This window comes from Malaya genurostris, chromosome 2, assembly GCF_030247185.1.
Source record: "Malaya genurostris strain Urasoe2022 chromosome 2, Malgen_1.1, whole genome shotgun sequence".
Classification (NCBI taxonomy): Eukaryota; Metazoa; Arthropoda; class Insecta; order Diptera; family Culicidae; genus Malaya; species Malaya genurostris.
In genome coordinates, this window is record NC_080571.1 from 178,279,674 (window position 1) to 178,299,424 (window position 19,751).

General features: G+C 36.3%; 1 protein-coding gene and 1 pseudogene across 2 annotated transcripts in view; both read right to left on the minus strand.

The window, feature by feature from the left end:
- Nucleotides 1-19,751, minus strand: part of LOC131427598 (potassium/sodium hyperpolarization-activated cyclic nucleotide-gated channel 2) — a 1,904,453-nt gene that overhangs the window by 1,587,273 nt on the left and 297,429 nt on the right. The window lies entirely within an intron of this gene.
- Nucleotides 9,391-9,553, minus strand: LOC131433356 (U2 spliceosomal RNA; annotated as a pseudogene).

Consider the following 19,751-nt stretch of genomic DNA (forward strand, 5'->3'; position numbering starts at 1 on the left):
TTGAAAACAACGTTTTATTTCTCTAATTCAACTAAAAAATTAGTTGAATGGAAATGAAGTGTGCCTTAGCTAAGAAATGACAGCACGTTGAATTGGTGAATTCAACTAAAAAAATAGCCATTTCAACAAATATTTTATTATTATTAAGGGAATCAGAAATAAAAAATCAAAATTAGCAAAAGTAAGATTTTATTAGTTGTCTCAAAAAATAACTAACTAAAATCAAAAAATCAACTAATTTTTTCGCCAAAATACTGATTTCGGCCTTTCCGTGTGCATACGCGCTACCATTTCGCCACTCTGATTTTGCTTTAGCCACTCTAAAACTCGAAACAGACATAGTAGCAACGTACATCGAACATGGTCTACATCCTGGCCGTCACCCGACCGATACCATACATCCAAACATCTTCTCTGTCCATCAAACACTAGTCCTCTCGCTTTATACCTATTTCTCCGATCAAGCATTGAGTAGGAGAGTGTATTTATAATCGCTTGTCACCTTCTTTTAATGGTGCCAGTCGCTGGCTGGACATCATCAGCGACAGACCCCTATGAAGGTTGTATTGATTGTCTGCCCTTTCCTACCAGAAGCAGATTGTTACGGAAAATCAAACCGCAATTGTTTTTAACGATTTATTAATTTTAGTTTGACGTAAAGCCGCCATGACTAAATTCAGTTTTTGCAATGACTGAGCGGAAATATATATTGGAGAAGCCAAGTGAAAAAAAACTAACAGAAAAAATGAATTTTTGAAATAAGATACGCTCAGAGACAGGACTCGAACCTGCGTTCTTATGCATTCCGTGCATACGCGCTACCATTTCGCCACTCTGATCTTGATTTAGCCACTCTAATGCTTATGACAGACATGTGATATCGGTATCACTGTACACCATGAAATCACATGTCTGTCACCCTGAATCACTATGGTATCACGCGAGCATCATGATACATCATGGTGATTTCCGTACTACGGTCATTCATCGTTGTACTGCGCAAAATCACATTACTGTTTACTGCTATCAGCGCCATTGGCGAGCGATGGTGAACTCATGAAACAATATTTCCTTCTTCTGAGCATCAAATAATAAACAACCATCGTCATATTTTGAAAAAAATCTCGGTAGAATGCTAACAAGCAGCATAAAACTTATATATTTTGTATCATATTTTCAAAAAGCAGTCAAACCAAGAAATATTCATTAATTTGGTGAAGTTTTGAAATACAAATAAGGAAAACAATTTATTCATATTTGTACAAAAAATCAGCACTATTGAGTAATTGTTTTCTATTCAATAACAAGTAAGATTATTGTTGAAATGGATTTAGAAACATAATGATTCATTTTTGAAAGCACATTTTGTACGATAAATATCCAATACATGAATAAACCAATTGTGTAATAAACCTGTTTATTGATGACCTATCGAAATTCCATTTATAACATTGGTCCCCTATATTCACTTCTGGAAACTCTAAATCTTCTTATTACTTCGTCTTGTGTCATCGGGTTGAATGCCGTTCGATGGAAAGAAAACTGGTTTTTAAATTGTTTAGAAAGAGTCTTATTTTGGGTATGAATAGAGAGAACAGTGAATCATGTCTTTCAGTGTGAGTAAATTGAAGCAGAACACGTACCAAGTTACATATTCAATTTAAGAAATACTTGTAATAGTTTTCAGTGTTACTTCATAAATATAGCATAACAATTTTAAACTTCTCAAAACCCTAATAAAACCATTATCAGATTATATTCCAGTGTAGTAGACCGTTTTTCATAAGATTTCTGAAGCACTTTGCTATTATATAATAGCATCAAACCTATGTCAAATCTATTTCGGAATGATTTAAAATTCAAGAAGGTTTTAAATCAGTTTTATGATAAACATAATCCTTTTTAAAGCTTGCTTCATTTAGAATTGGAACAAACTTTTGCTCATATTGTGGCGCTCCTGGTGGACGGATTTGGAAGCTCTTGGCGCCCACGTGTCGGGAATTTTGTCAGCTTCACGTATGATTTTTGACATTCTGAAAATCGAATGTACTTTGTAAACAATCAACATGGAAGCCGAAAGAAGGAAAAAAATTGTGCACAGTTATTTGGAAAATCCATTGTGGTCTGCATCTAGGCTAGCTAAACAGCTGAAATTGCCCAGAAATACCGTATGGCGCGTTATCAAACGGTATAAGAAAACATTGACGACGATTCGGAAGTCTCAAGACGATTAAGAGGAATCCTAATCTGTCGGACCGTGATTTGGCCAGAAAATTCGGTGCTGCCCATAGTACCGTGAGGAGAACTCGACTTCGGGAAGGAATCAAGTCGTATCGAGCTAGCAAACAGCCAAATCGGACCATGAAACAGAATAGTGTGGTCAAAATTCGTGCTCGGAAACTATATGACCACGTGCTGACCAAGTTCAACGGGTGTCTTCTGATGGACGATGAAACCTGTGTCAAGGCTGACTTCGGTCAAATCCCAGGTCAAAAATTTTACTTGGCAACGGCTCGGGGGGATGTTCCAGCCAAATTTAAATTTGTTTTTGCCGACAAATTTGCAAGAAAATTTATGATTTGGCCGGGCATTTGCAGCTGCGGCAAAAAAACGAAAGTTTTCGTTACAAATAAGACAATGACATCGGAACTATACCAAAAAGAGTGTCTCCAAAAACGAATTTTGCCGTTCATTCGATCCCACGACCATCCTGTAATGTTTTGGCCAGATTTGGCAAGCTGTCATTACAGCAAAGCCGTTTAAGAATGGTATGCAGAGAAAGTGGTCCAGTTTGTTCCGAAAAACCTTAACCCACTCAACTGCCCCAGTTCCACCCTATTGAGAAATACTAGGCAATCATGAAGAGGAGACTCAAGGCAAAGTGAAACGTTGTCAAAAACATCAATCATATGACGACCTGGTGGAATAAGATAGCTAAAACGATGGTCGAAGAAGGTGTGCGCCGCCTACTGAGCCGTGTTACAGGGAAAATTCGAGAATCCCTTCAAAACCGTGACGAATAATTTTATCCGTATTTTTTCTTAAAAGTATGAAGAAAACGCTACATTTGTATAAAAAAAGATCTAGAATACAATAATAAATAACTGAAATACATGCAATTGTCTTTGTTCCAATTCTATTTGAAGCAAGCTTTATGAAAATTTCGTGATGAATAAACTGTTACGTTGACAGAATTTTTCTGAAATATGTGTGTGCCATGCCGTTTCTGATGGTTACATACTAATAATATCTTAGATTTATTTACTATTTTGAGACTCAATCTCAATAGTTTATGAGCTCTTATTTTTATCGTGAATATGCATGTGAAAAAGGAATTATGACTGAACACCTTGAAATTTATGCGGATTTAGCAAAAGTCGGTAAGATTTACAAACAAAATTTAGTGATTCATCACCATTTTGGTAGAAATCAGCGTCGTTGCAAAAAAATAGTGTTCGTGTTCCGAAAATTAGTTCTAAAAGCCTTTCATATTTCCTCCATTCTATATTTATATTTGTTTTTTTTTATCAGTGAATGTTACGGTAGCACATCAAAATTATGAAAATCTAATTTTCTCTAATGCTAATTACATTTAAACAATGAAGGAAAAAATTCTGTGTCCCAGAACAAAGGTGTCAAAAACGTACCTTAAAATCATAAAATTTGATATGAGTGATACTGTCATCTAATGAACAATCACACACAAATCGTTTAATAGCTAAGACAGAGCGACAAGATTATATCTGTCATAAATAAGTTGCTAGTAATAATCTTCAAACCACATAAATTTTTGGTTTCTATATTATCGATCATCGGAGCTGGGAAATTAAGCTAAATTTTGAGTTTTTTCGTTTCACAGTACATTCATTCTGTGCGCAAAACATGTCTGTCACCTCATCGTTGTACGCGTACAACGTTGTACAGAAATCATTGTACGGAAATCACATGTCTGTCAGCGGTATAAAACTCGAAACAGACATAGTAGCAACGTACATGAACTACATCCTTGCCGTCACCCGACCGATACCTTACATCCAAACATCTTCTCTGTCCATCAAACACTAGTCCTCTCGCTTTATACCTATTTCTCCGATCAAGCATTGAGTAGGAGAGTGTACATAACATAAGAAATAAGATTTATCAGCAATAGATTAGAAGAACAAAACATTACCTTATTAACAACGGACCAAGAAAGAACCAACTATGAGAGTTTGCAGCGAAACGAAAGCAAACGCATCCATATTCCATCACTGAAAGTATCGTTGTCTGATACAATTTTATTAGATCTCCCGGACGAGCACCCCACCAAGATCCTGTTATTGTTCGAAGAAAATTTACTCCTTGTTGGCATTTTGTTATCAGATACCTAATGTGTCCTCCCCACGTGCATTTGGAATCAAACAACACCGCGAGGTATTTGAAAGTCAAAACCTGTTGGATCATTCTTCCCATCATATGAAGCTGAAGTTGAGCGGGATCATGCTTTCTTGAAAAGACGACCAGCTCTGTTTTCTCCGCAGAGAATTCAAGACCCAGATGAACAGCCCAAACGGACAATTTATCTAAGATATCTTGCAATGGTTTTTGCTGATCAATAGCTTTGGGTCCAGTTACTGAAACCACGCCATCATCTGCCAATTGTCTTAGTGTACATGGGGTTACGAGACAGCTGTCAATGTCGTTTACATAGAAATTATACAGGAGCGGACTGAGGCATGAGCCTTGCGGGAGACCCATGTAGCTAATTCTGATTGTTGCCAAATCGGCATGTGAAAAATACATGCACTTCTCTGACAAAAGGTTGTGCAAATAATTATTTATAACCGCTGGAAGTCCACGTTGATGGAGCTTGTCTGAAACAATTTTTTGATGCAGGACAACATTGTAATGGGTCTTTATGAGTTGTGATTAGAAGCTGGTTTCTCCGGCTTTTGAATGGCGATAACTTTCATTTGCCTCCAGTCAGGTGGAGCAATATTTTGCTCAAGAAACTTGTTGAACAATTCCAACAAACGTCTTTTTGCGAGGTCGGGCAGATTCTTCATCAAGTTGAATTTAATTCTTTCCAACCCATTATTGTTACAAGACATGAGTGCCATGGAAAATTCCATCATTGAAAAGGGATTATCAATGGTATCATTGTTTGAAGAAGACTCCCTAATAATGCTATGCGTTTGAACAGTATCTGGACAAACTTTTCTCGCAAAATTAAATACCCATCGGTACGACTATTCCTCACTCTCATTTCCTACGTTACGATTCCTTATTCGTCTGGCCGTATTCCAAAGAGTGCTCATTGAGGTTTCTCTTGACAAACATTCCACAAAATGTCTCCAATGGCTGCATTTCATGACTTGAAGTATGTTCTTGTACTTGGTTTCTAAAACCAAGAATTTATCAAAATTCTGAGGAGTTCCTCCTCCTCGTTTTAAAAACGTCTTGAAAGCATTTTGTTTTGCGTGTTTAGCATCTGAGCACTATTTGTCCCACCAAAAGTTTGGAGGCCTTCTGTTAGACGATGGACCAAGAAATCGTTTGGTTTGTGCTTGTTCAGCGGCCCCCAGAATCGAACAAACGAGGAAGTCATATTCTTCAAGTGGGGGGAGTTCTTCCGTTGAATTTAGGATACTTGACATATTACTTTGGAATTTAATCCAGTCAATATTTTTCGTCAAATTATAGAGAATATTAACTGAATTACAAATTCCTTTGTTACTGCTAATTGAGATGATGATTGGTAAATGATCGCTACCGTGCAAATCAGGAAATACTTTCCAGATGCAATCTAGTCGAATTGAAATCGATCAAAGAGATAAATCTAATGCACTTGGACGTGCAGGGGGCCTTGGAATCCATGTCATGCTACCCATGTTCAATGCTGTCATGTTGAAATTATCGCAAATATTATATATTAAAGATGATCTGCTATCTTTGTTAACGGACCCCACATCATTCCGTGCGAATTGAAATCTCCTAAAATCAAACGGGGAGCAGGAAGGGCTTCAACAATTTCATTAAGCTGTCACTGTCCAACTTGAGCTCTGTGGAACGGAGTTTGTCTTTTCTTGCGCTAGTTCCAGGGCTGGTTTGTGAATTTGACAAACCAGGAGGCACAGTTTTTGATTATAAATTTGGCTTTTAAGATTTAACACGGGGATCTTTTTTGAAGGTGTAATTTTAGGTGTCTTTTTTGGTATTTTGTGGTTTGTTAATCTCCTCTTAACAGACCCTTGAGGAGTGACAAACGAGGTATCTTCACTATTTCCGTCAGAGTCAGATTCCTCTGGTTCCGCAAGATTTGAAAAACCGTTTACGGATTCCAAATGTGGGACATAAATGATCGTTTTGAACATTTCTTCATATGTGCGCTTAGGCCGTGCTTTTAAAGAAAGCTTCGTTTTATCCTTACGCAACTTAAATGCAGCGCATACTGAAAGATCATCACTCTCCCCACAATAAACACATTTTTCAATATCTTTATCGCAAAGATTATCCTTATGAGGCCCTTGACATTTTATACATTTCGACTTATTACTACAGTAAGTAGCTGTGTGGCTAAAATTTTTGCAGTTTGTGCTATTTTTGGTATGAAAAGCCGAACAGGAAGACGAACTCTATCGATGTGAACATGGCTAGGCAAGGCGGATCCAACGAATGTTACTCGATACTAATCTGAAGGTCGATAAGTTCTGTTACCTTCTTCGAAAGATGCTGAGTACAATTGCTTGCACTCGAGTATCCTTACTCCCACAAGCATAGAGTTTTTGAAACGTCCAACTCCATGCTCAAGCAATTCTTTAACCAAAAGACTCACTTCGGTGATAACACCGTCTATTTCAACGTCTTTCAAAGGAATATATACGCGATATTCGCGGGTAAATAATTCACAAACTACAATCTCGTTAGCCTGCTTTAAGGAATCGACTACAACGCGGATCTTGTCTTCATGGACTCTTACTATCTCTTTGGTAGCGGGAAATCGTGATGTCAATTTTTTAGATATATAAAATAAATTTAATGCCGAAAATAGACTATCCATGGGCCCGCAGAAGTTTCATTGTTAAACTTCGTTCTCTGCGAGTTAGGAACCGTTAAATTTTCGCTTTGTGGCAGAGATGGATCTCCTGAATTCTCATCCATTAGATCATCCATTACATGAATATGTTTGAATAATTGATCTCAACAGAATGATATAAACGAGAATATACTTTGAAGTTAAATAAAATATAATTATAGATCTACCTGTTAGTCGCTTTCTGCTTTCCACAGGTACTCGGCATAAAGCTTGCTCCAACTATTTTAAATTTGCTGTCTTCCATCTCCGTTGCTCTGCCGTCGTGGTCTTCGCTGAGCTTGGTCTGTACGCTACCTGTACCTGGTCTTAGATACAGCGTTGTAGCTCTTGCTGACGATTAAGTGTGATGCTTCTTGTGTAGCACCACACGATAATGCTTCGTTTTGTCCACCGCAACCGGTACTGTACACCATACGAACTGATACCTGGTGGTTGTCTCTGCAGCTTTGCGCTGATGCGCCCTAGCACCTCTGTCGCCCCGAATATTGGCTGTACACCAGCCTTTGCTGCATTTGCAATTGGCGCAGGCGGGTTTTGTTTACCTGCAGCTAAAGTTGCCTTGACTCGGTGATAGCCGTTAACTCACAAGCCAGTAACACAACCTGTCTGCTTGAACGCTTTTTACTGAATGTCTTTTTTTCAATTGATGAACTTCATCATGAGTCTTCCAAATGAAAATAAAACAGCATAACTGACTTTGTTATTATATTGTTATCATAAGTTTCAACTGTTTTCATTTGTTAAATATCTCAAAATAACACAAATTTTTATACATATCAACTGTTGATATACTTGTGTTATGATTATGTTATGTGTGCGAATCTGACCGGGTATAACAAAAAGTGATTTATTATTATTTAGAAAGGTTTTTACAGACGCCTCATTTGTTTATAAATTCTATGAATAAGCCTTTATATATTCATGGTAAATTACTGAGCTGGTATCTAATATCCGATGCTGTATATTGCCGTTGCCGCTGGTGAACTTTATAACAATTTTTGCCGGTTGTTCACAAAGTTGAAATATGTTAACGGTGAGCGCGTTTCGTTAACTTCTCCTTCCTCTATTTCGGCACGTCTCGGGCCGATACTGGTTTTTCCGAATTTGGTGTTGGTGGTTGTTCGTCTTTGTTGAATAGCTTACTCTGTCCAATGAACTTAATCAAACAGATGAGTGATATTTACCTTGAAATGATACTAAATATGGACAGGTCCAAATGCAATAGACTCTAGACACTTCAATTTATGTCTGCTAAGTATTTGAAAATTGTGCAGCTTCTCTATTGTAACACTGGTTTCCAAAGACTTTTCTTTTATCTTGAATCCTGAGAACAGTATAATGATTGCGGGTTTTTTTGTGTGCAACTCGAGGCTGCTATAGTTTTTGTCGTTCATAAAGACGGAGCAATTTGTATAAGGTGTATAAGAAAAGTTTCAGAGATATTGCGATTCGTCAGGTTGCAATCGGATATCAAATCAGCCATGGTAACATTTTTGATTACAATGTCAATGGTTTTATTTCGGTGTTGGTGGCTGATTCGATGAATGAATATCTTTGACTAGCAGATTTTGGAGTTGCAGGGTAGCTCGCTTTCGATTCTTGGCCTGGGGTAATAAGAAAATATAAGTTTTTTTACTACTGATAACTATGCGGGTTGGTAATTTTTAAACTTTTCCAGCGATGGGTATGAAGAGTATGATGGTAAAGCTGCCAGGTATGACTTGGGGTACCAAGATAAAAAAGTCTATTTTTGATGATTGGTGAACAGCTTGCAGGTCTAGATACTCGTAGGCTGGGCTCGTAGTTAACAAGGCTCATTTGCTCATTTGCTCATTTGCTCATTTGCTTTAGCTTAACGTGACCGGTTGTCTCGTTGTTATAGGAGAAGAAGGGATGCCGTACTTAGGGGGAGGCATAGTTAGTAAAGGAATGTGAGGAGGGTGGGATTTACAAAATATTGATTTTTAATTAAGATTCATCATTCGTTTGTGTCACAAATTTATTAGAGTTTTCTGGATCTTCACGTTCTTCAGATTGTAACGAGAGAGATTATTCTAGGCTGGGATGGTTTGTTGGTGTGCACTGACGTTGATGTGACGTTTTTGGGTAGTTTTCAGCAACTCAGTCAAGTGCTAGCTCCGAAGCATCGTTTATACAGGTCATACTTTCAGCAGCGTAAAGAAGAGTGCGATAGAGCTGTAGACGAGAGAGAGATAGAGAGAGGACTAAATTTCTGCATTGATAGTTTTCAAGAAGTTATAGATGAGATTCATATAAGGAAGATTTCGAGTTACTAAGACGTCGCGGACTGGTACGAAGGGTGGTATACCTCGGGCCCGAAGGGAACCTATGAGTTGGGACCTGGCATCACAATACTCGACACACCATTTGTTGTCTCTTTATGGGAGATCTATCAGATGTTAACCTGATAAGAACAGATACTACACTTTGATCTTAGCCTTTACGCCAAGAAGCGATAGAGATTTTGAAGATGTTTCCTAGAGCTATAATTTATGGGTAATATTCCGATTATTGATTGGGTCCTGTCTCATTGCAATTATTTGTTTTGTAATTTTTGTTTGTTGTTCGTTAATGTTTCCTACTTGTTCTTTTATTCTGGTTTCAATCGGTTTGTTGATGTGTATCTGTTTATTATTTTCCTTGACTAGGTGATTATTGGCATTTCATAGCTCCTCTAGATCACGGTTTATATGTATCAGATTATTATTATCATCTAGATTTCCTGTTGTCATTTTAATACCTGAGCCTAAAGCATTTAGTAATCCTCGTTTACTTCTATAATGTATATTATTCTAATCTAATCAAATATATTTGAATATTTGGACGGTTTGGGTTTGAATGAGCGGAAAGAAAAGGAATAATATTATCATTATCATGTTCATTATCTGTAAGAGATAATAGTATTACTGTTTTCTGATTATTTTTAATTTTGATTTATGCAGTTTCCTATTCAAGGTAAGCGTTTTTGTGTTACCCTGTTGCACTCGAATCGCGGAATACTGTGCTTTTCTTTCGTTACGAATTGCTAGCAAACTGATAAAAACTTCTTCATTCGGTTCTAGTGCTGGTTCAGTTTCGCGTTTTTTATTTCGTTGTTCAAGGCCTTTCTCAGATCGCATTTACGAAGAGTGTGGGACTCTCCACAGGACTACCACTGTATAATTGGAACTGCCCACTAAAACACCTTGGATCTCCTACCCTAGCTCCCCGGAACTACCGTTAGGTATTACTTCGGTGTGTGTGTGTGTGTGTGTGTGTGTGTGTGTGTGTGTGTGTGTGTGTGTGTGTGTGTACATATGCGTGTGCGTGTATGTGCGTATGTGTGTATGTAACGTTTTTTTGCACTAACTTTTCTCGGAGGTGGCTGAAAAAACTTAGATTAAAATAAAAGGTCTTGTGATCCCATACAAAATTCCTGAACATTATTTGGATCCGACTACCGATTCCGGAATTATGGGGTAAAATGTGCAAAAAATTGTGAAAATGAGTGCACTAATTTTTTTCGGAGAGGGCTGAACCGATTTTCACAAACTAAAGTTCAAATGAAAGCTCTTTAGGTCTTATACTAAATTCCAAAATTTCATTTGGATTTGGACTTTCGGTTTCGGAGTTATGGGGTAAAATGTGCAAAAAATGAAAATATGTCTTCTAATTTTTCTCATAGATAACGACCGATTTTCACAAACTTATTTTCAAATGAAAGATCTATGGTCCTATGCGAAATATCTAAATTTCATCCGAGAGTCGGATCCGGAACTATACGGTAAAGTGTGTTAAAAATTTTACACCATCACTGAAATGGGCGAAAAACCGTAAATTTTTTTCTAAATCGACCACATCAAATTTTCTCCAATTGATACTTTTTATCAGTCAAACAAACCGATTTCTTTTAAGAATCGAAGAAAATTATGTTGAAGAATACCACAGTATTATATATGATAGTAGATTGATATAAGAATGGCATCATTACACCACTAAGTGGATTAATACAGGTCGGAATGCGTTTTAATTGTCATATAGTTGGAATCTTTTTCCAACCATATCTTCGATGTCAAATGGTCTTTCCTAATTATCTCTTAATCCAAAAGGCGGGTGGGTAATGTCAGAGACATAACTGGATGTCGTGAATACGAACACAACTGACATGTTCCTTAACACTTCCGAATGTCAATTAGTTGATCAATTGTATGAATTATGCAAGCATTCCCTTTTTACACATTTTTCGCAAAAACAAAGAAGGCTTCACTTGATTTCTATTACTGTGAATTTCGCACATCGAAAAGTGCACAAATCTAACCAAACTGTTCTAGATTTGCACTGAACTGAGGGTATTTCCTTTCGATTTGCGAACAACAAATCCTAATAGTTCCATAGAAAACTTTTAGAGCCATTAGAACGGCTGATATTGTGTGAAGCTCTCCCTCGTTGCTTTTTCACCAATGCAAACAAATGACTTTCAGCTGTGACGTAATCGCTCTTGTCGGAGGCGAAACTAGCTTTGAAAACTACACAAAATAGATCCACTCGCAGTGGCGATAGAACCCAAACTGATCCAATTTTTGTTGAGAGGCTTGTTTTAACCTGATTTCGTTTGTAGCTTTTTCACTAATGGGCGGTCCTAACGGCTATAAAAATAACCGCATACAGAATTTTTATGTCGATTTTTTTATTTCGGTATGCATTTCATTGAAAGAAACTATCCGGATACTGTACGGGATTCATTCCTGCCTTTCAGAAGGACCAAATTGTGGAACTCACTACGATATTAAACACTGTTCGGAACATTTTCTCGAACAATTTGTTGTACAGCAGCAGATATTTTGTTCTCTTCCTCAGAACGCGTTCTGATTGGCTGGTGTTGCCATGGGTCAAATGAAACAGTGTTTTCAATAGTGTACTATTGAAATACTTCAATGCTTAGCTATATACGTTTAAGTTGAAAAATTTCGATTCTTTTGGCAGTTAGATTATATAAATCCTTTCACAGATCACTGAGCTATGAGCCTAAAAAATACGAGAAAGGCAAACACGCCTTATGAATTATCCTCTTTGATACTCGTTTATACCAAACATTTCAGAAAAGTTTAATTTTGAATTATTTGACAATTTGTCACACCACTGAAAATTTTATCATAAAATTGTGATCATATTTACGATGGCATGCAGCAAAAATTATGTTGATTCGTTAGATACAACAAGAGATATTCACGATCAAAAACTTATCACTCCCTCAGAGGGTAAATTTTGAAAAGGCACCCCACAGTAAAGTAAGTCGTATTCACGACAAAAAAGATTTCTCAAGGCCTAAAATTCGTCACCGAATGAATTGTCTCGTTGTTAAGGGTGCATGCAATTCGAAACATTTCTTTACTTGTTAATCTCTCGTATTTATCGCTTATGCACCTATAGATTTCTGCCAGTGTGGAATGCAATCTTTCGACTATTCCATTGGTTTCACTGTGATTTGATGGCGTGACATAGATGTCAATATTAAGATTATCAAGTAAACCTGTAACCTCGATAGACCGTATGGATAGCTCATTATCCGAAATTATCAATTTTGGCCTTCCATACCGACTAAACAAGTCAATAAGAGCTTTTCTCAAGTCAGGTATGCTTCTGGATTTTATTGGGATTAAGGGCTGAGGCCAGTAGGTCGCGTATAACCACGTGCCTCGCTCTGCGTATTACATTTGTCTCCATGCTCTCCCGCATGGAGTTTTGATATTTTCGGTTACAAGTTTGATTACATCACATAAATCCAAAAAAGGTACCGCTTGTTTGGCAGCCTTTCTGAACCGATTTTATTTATCTCTCATTTTTCGTTACGTTACCAGGAAACTGGAGCAGAAAAAATGGCGCGTACATAGAAATAGACTTACCTTCACAAAAATAGCATTCACTTCATTTTTATCGCGATGACACCTACGCTTTTATGCACTGATCGCATCTAAGTTAAAATAATTAGACATTGTCAGAATAGATTTATTATGCATGCCTTTGAAGGCGAGATATTCAATGAACATGTTGAAAGTTGTCGTTTTCAGATTCATCCTTCAGAAAAAAGAATTTTCCGACCGCTAAGGCAAACGTCAATGAATCATTCTGAAGTAAACTAATTTTCTAAGAGATTGTCAATTGGGTTTTTTGACATTCCTCACCGTTTCTGAGAAAATCAGTTTTGAAGCGTGAAAATAGCCCTCTAAAACACCCAAAAACACACTGGCCTCAGACCTTAAAATAGCAAACTAAGAAAATTTGTCGACTGCTAATAGAAACCATCTGGCTGTGAAAAGAAAATATCAACGTGAACAATTTCTAAAGGTTTTTCACCTAATGTTATCTTGAATGGGTTTTGATAATATTTAATTTTGTTACAGATGGGCCAAAGTTTCATGTATTGTCAATTTTTTTTCTTCATTCAGGAAAAATATTATTTTCTGGCTATTGCTTTTTGATTTTTCCATATGCCTCGGTGGGATTCTTCGTGTACAGTTTCGATAATCTTGTCCTATTCTTCTTCGGTTCTTAAGTCTTAAAAAATGTTTTGGGTTGTCCTAACCTTAAAAGTTTTGCATCTATTGAAGTAATTTTCGTAAACGAGTTGGATGGTAGGGATAACACGTTCAGGACAGTAAATGCAATTAATTTTCCTAGGGTTCATGTATTCTTTAAATATTTTGATGTTGAAAGGAACACCAAACGCTACCCTTTTCTGTTTTCTTCTGTATACTCGGGGAAAAATTTACTCTAACTATTATTCATCGCGACCTGAGAATAGAAGAACAATTTGTTTAGAATAGTAATTTAAAGGGTGTAACGTCATGGGAACAAATTCGCTTTCGTCGGTGTCAGCCGAATGTGCAGTTGCATTGCCTGTGTGATTATCATATTCTTACTTGCTGTTCGGCCAAATCCCGAATACATTTTCTATAGCAACCTATCACTCCGAGGAATCCTCGTAGCTCTTTTTAGTTTTTATTACCCAAACCATTTTTAATCAAACTTATTTTGTTCGGTTCGAGTTTTACACCATCTGCTGTCACGAAATACATTATAAAAGAAACTTCTTTATTTATTTATTTATTTATTTATTAAACAAAGTCCATCGGACTGATGTCTAGATGGACTAACAGAGTGGGAAAAAGCACATATGAGTTTAAAAATGTATGTCATTCTCAGATAGGCATAAAAACTACTATCTTTTAAAACAATCACAAAAATTACATGATAACTACACAACTGCTTAAAAGCTAGTACAAACAACTTATAACAATTTAAATTATCTGTAGTCAGACCGTTGCAGATCGCTTGATTTTTTCAACGAAGCGGCGGGAAGGCTCTCCAATCTCAAACAACTCTTCTAATGAGTGAATGTTTTTATACATGCAGTATTTGGCTTGTTGTATCCGAATACAGTTCTATGGAATCTGTCCTTAAGCAGGTTTGTGTTACGCAGTGATCTATCCGGTATTCGAAAATTAAGGTCATAAAGCAGTTCAGGATCATCAATCCCTCCGTTGATCAACTTAGCAATTATCAACGCCTGTTGAGTTTTTCTACGTCGCTGTAACGAGTTGATTCCCAACAATTGGCATCTGTCTGAATAACAGTTCGGCTGAAAAGTTCGTATCGTTTAATAGAAACACACATTTTTTTGCCAAAATTCGTTTTTATTATTCAACATAATTGCCATCAGAGGCGATACAGCGATTATAGCGATCTTCCAACTTTTCGATACCATTTTTGTAGTACGATTTGTCCTTTGCCTCAAAATAGGCCCCAGTTTCAGCGATTACCTCTTCATTGCTTCTAAATTTTTTACCAGCGAGCATTCTCTTGAGGTCTGAGAACAGGAAAAAGTCACTGGGGGCCAAATCTGGAGAATACGGTGGATGAGGGAGCAATTCGAAACCCAATTCGTTCAATTTCAGCATGGTTTTTCGTTGTTGTTTTTGATCGATTGTGAGCTCACGCGGCATCCATTTTGCACAAAGCATTCTCATATCCAAATAGTCGTGAATAATATGTCCAACACGTTCCTTTGATATCTTTAGGGTGTCAGCTATCTCGATCAACTTCACTTTACGGTCATTGAAAATCATTTTGTGGATTTTTTCACGTTTTCATCGGTAACAGCCTCTTTTGGACGTCCACTGCATTCATTGTCTTCGGTGCTCATATGACCAGTACGAAATTTTGCAAACCACTTACGAATTGTTGCTTCGCCCGGTGCAGAGTCTGGATAACACTCATCAAGCCATTTTTTGGTATCGGCGGCACTTTTTTTTCATCAAAAAGTAGTGTTACGTCAACACACGAAATTCCTTTTTTTCCATTTTTTTTCACAATAACAAAAGTAGCTTCACTCAAAATGCAATATCTCACAAACTAATAATCAGACAGTTGTCAAATTTATACACGTATCTTTTGAAGGTTGGTACTAACTGAAAATGGTATAGATTTAATTCTAGTGGCGCCCTCTCATAGAAACGATACGAACTTTTCAGCCGATCTGTTACGGTTGCAAATTTACTGGATACTCTCCACGGTGAATTTCGTAATGCCATACGAACAAATCGTTTCTGCACTCATCAATTCTAAGGTTCCACGATACTTGATACGGAGTCCAGATTACCGACGCATTTTCGAAAATTGGGCGACCGAGTAAGCAATGAAGGAACTCGGTCTCATCAAGTTGCATCTTCATATTGTATTCTTTCAGACATTCAAGAATCATCTTCAAGTCTTCTATGTGTTCTTGTAAACTCGTGATAATGTCGTTCATATAAAGTGAATTTTCGGCGCCAAGGCGCCATTTTTGCCTACCGGAAGCATCTGTTTTTTTTTGCAACCACCCATACCGGTGAGAACCATGGACTATTGGAAGGTTGTATTATTCCCTGGTCTAGCATTTTTGAAATTTTTTGCATGTTCTGAATTGAGGGGTGCCAAATTCGAAATTATTGATTTTCGCAAAGAGTGAACGATTCGGGTTTATTTTGACATCTGCGTTCGTTAGATTCGTTAAAACTACTGTGGCTTTATTATTATTAGATTTGTAAATTCCGGGTGCTACGGCTACTTCGGATTAGAGGGGCAGAAGGTTTTCAATATAAAAAAAATTATTCGGTGCATTTGTAGGTAGCAATCACATCTTCGTTAGAATTTAGTTTCAATGTGTAGGTAGTAGGATATTTTCTCGTCATTGAAATTGTATATTTAGGGAATTTAATAGAATTATCTAAACAGTCATTTTTGGCTTCTAGGGATTGAAGAGTTTCATATCCAATCAATCAATCGAAAAAATAATGAAACTTGAATAAGTTGGAGAGAAATATATAGATTTATCTATTTAGTGTTTTCCTCTCGTGTTTCGTACATACATTGGAGTACTTTTAAGTATTGATTTTTTTTTTTTTTTTTTTTATGAGTTAAAATTAAATTATTAAGATTTAAATTGGGTGTTCAGCCACAAGTGGTGACTTTTCAGCCCTGTTATATATATATGATTTGGTTATTACCATGAAGACATCATTTGCTTCCGCAATTCTGAGATTTTTGTGTAGGGAAAATTCTAAACCTACTTGTATTGTGTAATGGGGAAAAGGAACTTATATACTAACTTACTAACTAATACAGAGAGCGAATCGATTCAATTGAAGATTGCATCGATTTTTGTCGGAATTTGCTTATAATATTATGTGACATTACATCTAATGGTTCTATATTTGTGAGTCTGTGTAACTCATTTGTACTAAACCAGGGAGGACGCTTCAGAATCATTTTCAGAATTTTATTCTGAATCCTTTGAAGCGTTTTCTTCCTGGTGGAACAACAGCTTGACCAAATTGGTACCGCATAAAGCATGGCTGGTCTGAAAATTTGTTTATAAATTAACAATTTGTTTTTTAGACAGAGCTTAGAATTTCTGTTTATAAGAGGATATAAACATTTAATATATTTATTACACTTTGCCTGGATTCCTTCAATGTGATCCTTGAAAGTGAGTTTTTTGTCATACGTTAAACCTAAGTATTTAGCTTGATCAGACCATGTCAATTCCAAGCCATTCAATTTGAGAATGTGATTATTGTTTGGTTTAAGAAAAGAAGCTCTTGGCTTGTGAGGAAAGATAATTAATTGCGTTTTTGCTGCATTTGGTTTAATTTTCCATTTTGACAGATAATCACTGAAAATATTTAAACTTCTTTGTAGGCGACTGCAGATCACTCTTAGATTTCTACCTGTGGCTAACAGACTTGTGTCGTCACAGAATAGCGATTTCTGACAACCAACGGGTAGATTTGGAAGATCAGAAGTGAAAATATTATACAAGATTGGAGCTACACTCGAGCCCTGCGGAACACCGGCTCGTACGGGTAGCAATTCAGATTTACAATTCTGATAGCTAACCTGAAGAGTACGATCAGTTAAATAATTTTGAATCATTTTGATCAAATAAATAGGAAACTGGAAATCAGACATTTTTGCTATTAAACCTTTGTGCCAAACACTGTCGAATGCTTTTTCTATGTCTAGAAGAGCAACTCCAGTGGATAACCCAGAAGATTTATTTGATTTTATCATGTTCGTTACTCTGACAAGTTGATGAGTAGTTGAATGTTCATGACGAAATCCAAACTGCTCTGGTAAAAAAATTGAATTCTCATTTATATGAGTCATCATTCTTAACAAGATAATTTTTTCAAAAAGTTTACTGATAGAAGAAAGTAAGCTAATTGGGCGATAACTTGATGTTTCTGCTGGGTTTTTATCAGGTTTTAGGATAGGAATTACTTTAGCGTTTTTCCATCTTTTTGGGAAGTAAGCTAATGAAAAACACTTGTTGAAAATTTTAACCAGGAGTCTCAAGGCAACATCGGGAAGATTTTTAATAAGAATATTAAAAATTCCATCATTACCAGGAGCCTTCATGTTTTTGAGTTTCCTAATAATTGATTTAATTTCATCAAAATTCGTCTCAATAATGTCATCGTGTGATAACACTTGGGTTGAAATATGATCATACTTCAGTGAGACTTCATTTTCAATAGGACTCACAACGTTTAAATTAAAATTGTGGACACTCTCGAACTGCTGAGCTAGCTTTTGAGCTTTTTCACCATTTGTAAGAAGTATTTGATTTCCTTCCTTGAGAGCAGGAATTGGTTTCTGAGGTTTCTTAAGAACCTTAGAAAGTTTCCAGAAAGGTTTAGAATATGGTTTAATTTGTTCAACTTCTTTAGCGAAATTTTCATTTCGCAAAAGAGTAAATCTATGTTTAATTTCTTTTTGTAAATCCTTAACTATGTTTTTCATAGCAGGATCACGAGAACGTTGATATTGTCGTCGACGAACATTCTTCAACCGAATGAGCAGTTGAAGATTGTCATCGATGATAGGAGAATTTAATTTAGTTTGAGCTTTGGGAACTGAAAGATTTCTAGCTTCGATAATATAATGATTCAAATTATCAATTGCTGTGTCGATGTCGGCAGAATTTTCTAAAATAGTTTCATGATCCACATGATTTTCAATGTGAGATCTGTAATCCAACCAATTAGCTCTATGATAGTTGAAAATAGAACTAATTGGATTAATTAAAGCTTCGTTGGAAAGTCTGAATGTTACAGGAAGATGATCTGAGTCAAAATCAGCATGAGTAATCGGTTCACTACAAATGTGACTTTGATCTGTTAGAACCAGATCAATTGTAGACGGGTTTTTCACGGAAGAGAAACAAGTAGGATTACTGGGGTGAAGAACTGTAAAGTAACCAGCTGAGAGTTGATTATGAAGTATTTTACCATTACTGTTATTTTGCCTACAATTCCACTGGACATGCTAAGCATTTAAGTCCCCTATTACGAAAAATTTCGATCGATATCTTGTAAGTTTTTGCAAATCGCCTTTAAAGAAATTTAATTGTTCGCCGGTGCATTGGAATGGCAAATATGCTCCAGCGATGAAATAAATTCCATGAATGGTTTCAACTTCGATTCCCAAGCTTTCAATAACTTTAGTATTGAAAGAAGGTAAAATTCGATGTTTAATTTGCCGTTGGACAAAAATGGCAACTCCACCACCAATTCCAGTAAACCTGTCAAATCGATGAACCACATAATGTGGATTACTTTTCAATTTTACATTTTATTTAAGAAAAGTTTCTGTCACAATGGCAATATGAATTTTGTGAACTTTGAGAAAATTATAAAATTCATCTTCACTCGATTTCAAAGATCGAGCATTCCAATTTAAAATATTCAAATAATTATTTAACATCACTGTTAAATTTTAAATTCATTATAATATTATTTGCAAATTTCCATCCGATTTGAAATGCTTCAAAAAGTGATGAAGTCGAATTCATTTGGATGATCATTTGAAAAAGTTGATCTTGTAGGTAGATCATTTTATTTTCAGTTATATCGCCTAAATCGACTTCATTTAAAGAAGCGAATGGCATTGAAGGAATATTTGTAGGTAGACTGCCATTAGAAGAAGATGATTTGGCCGGTCTACCTATTAATAAATTGTTTTCGTTAGAAGAAGAACTGCAAGGCGGTCCTGTGTTTTGATTATTTACATTAGAAGAAATAGGAGATAGATTTCTACCTAATATACCAGCATAACTGACATTAGAAGAAGATGA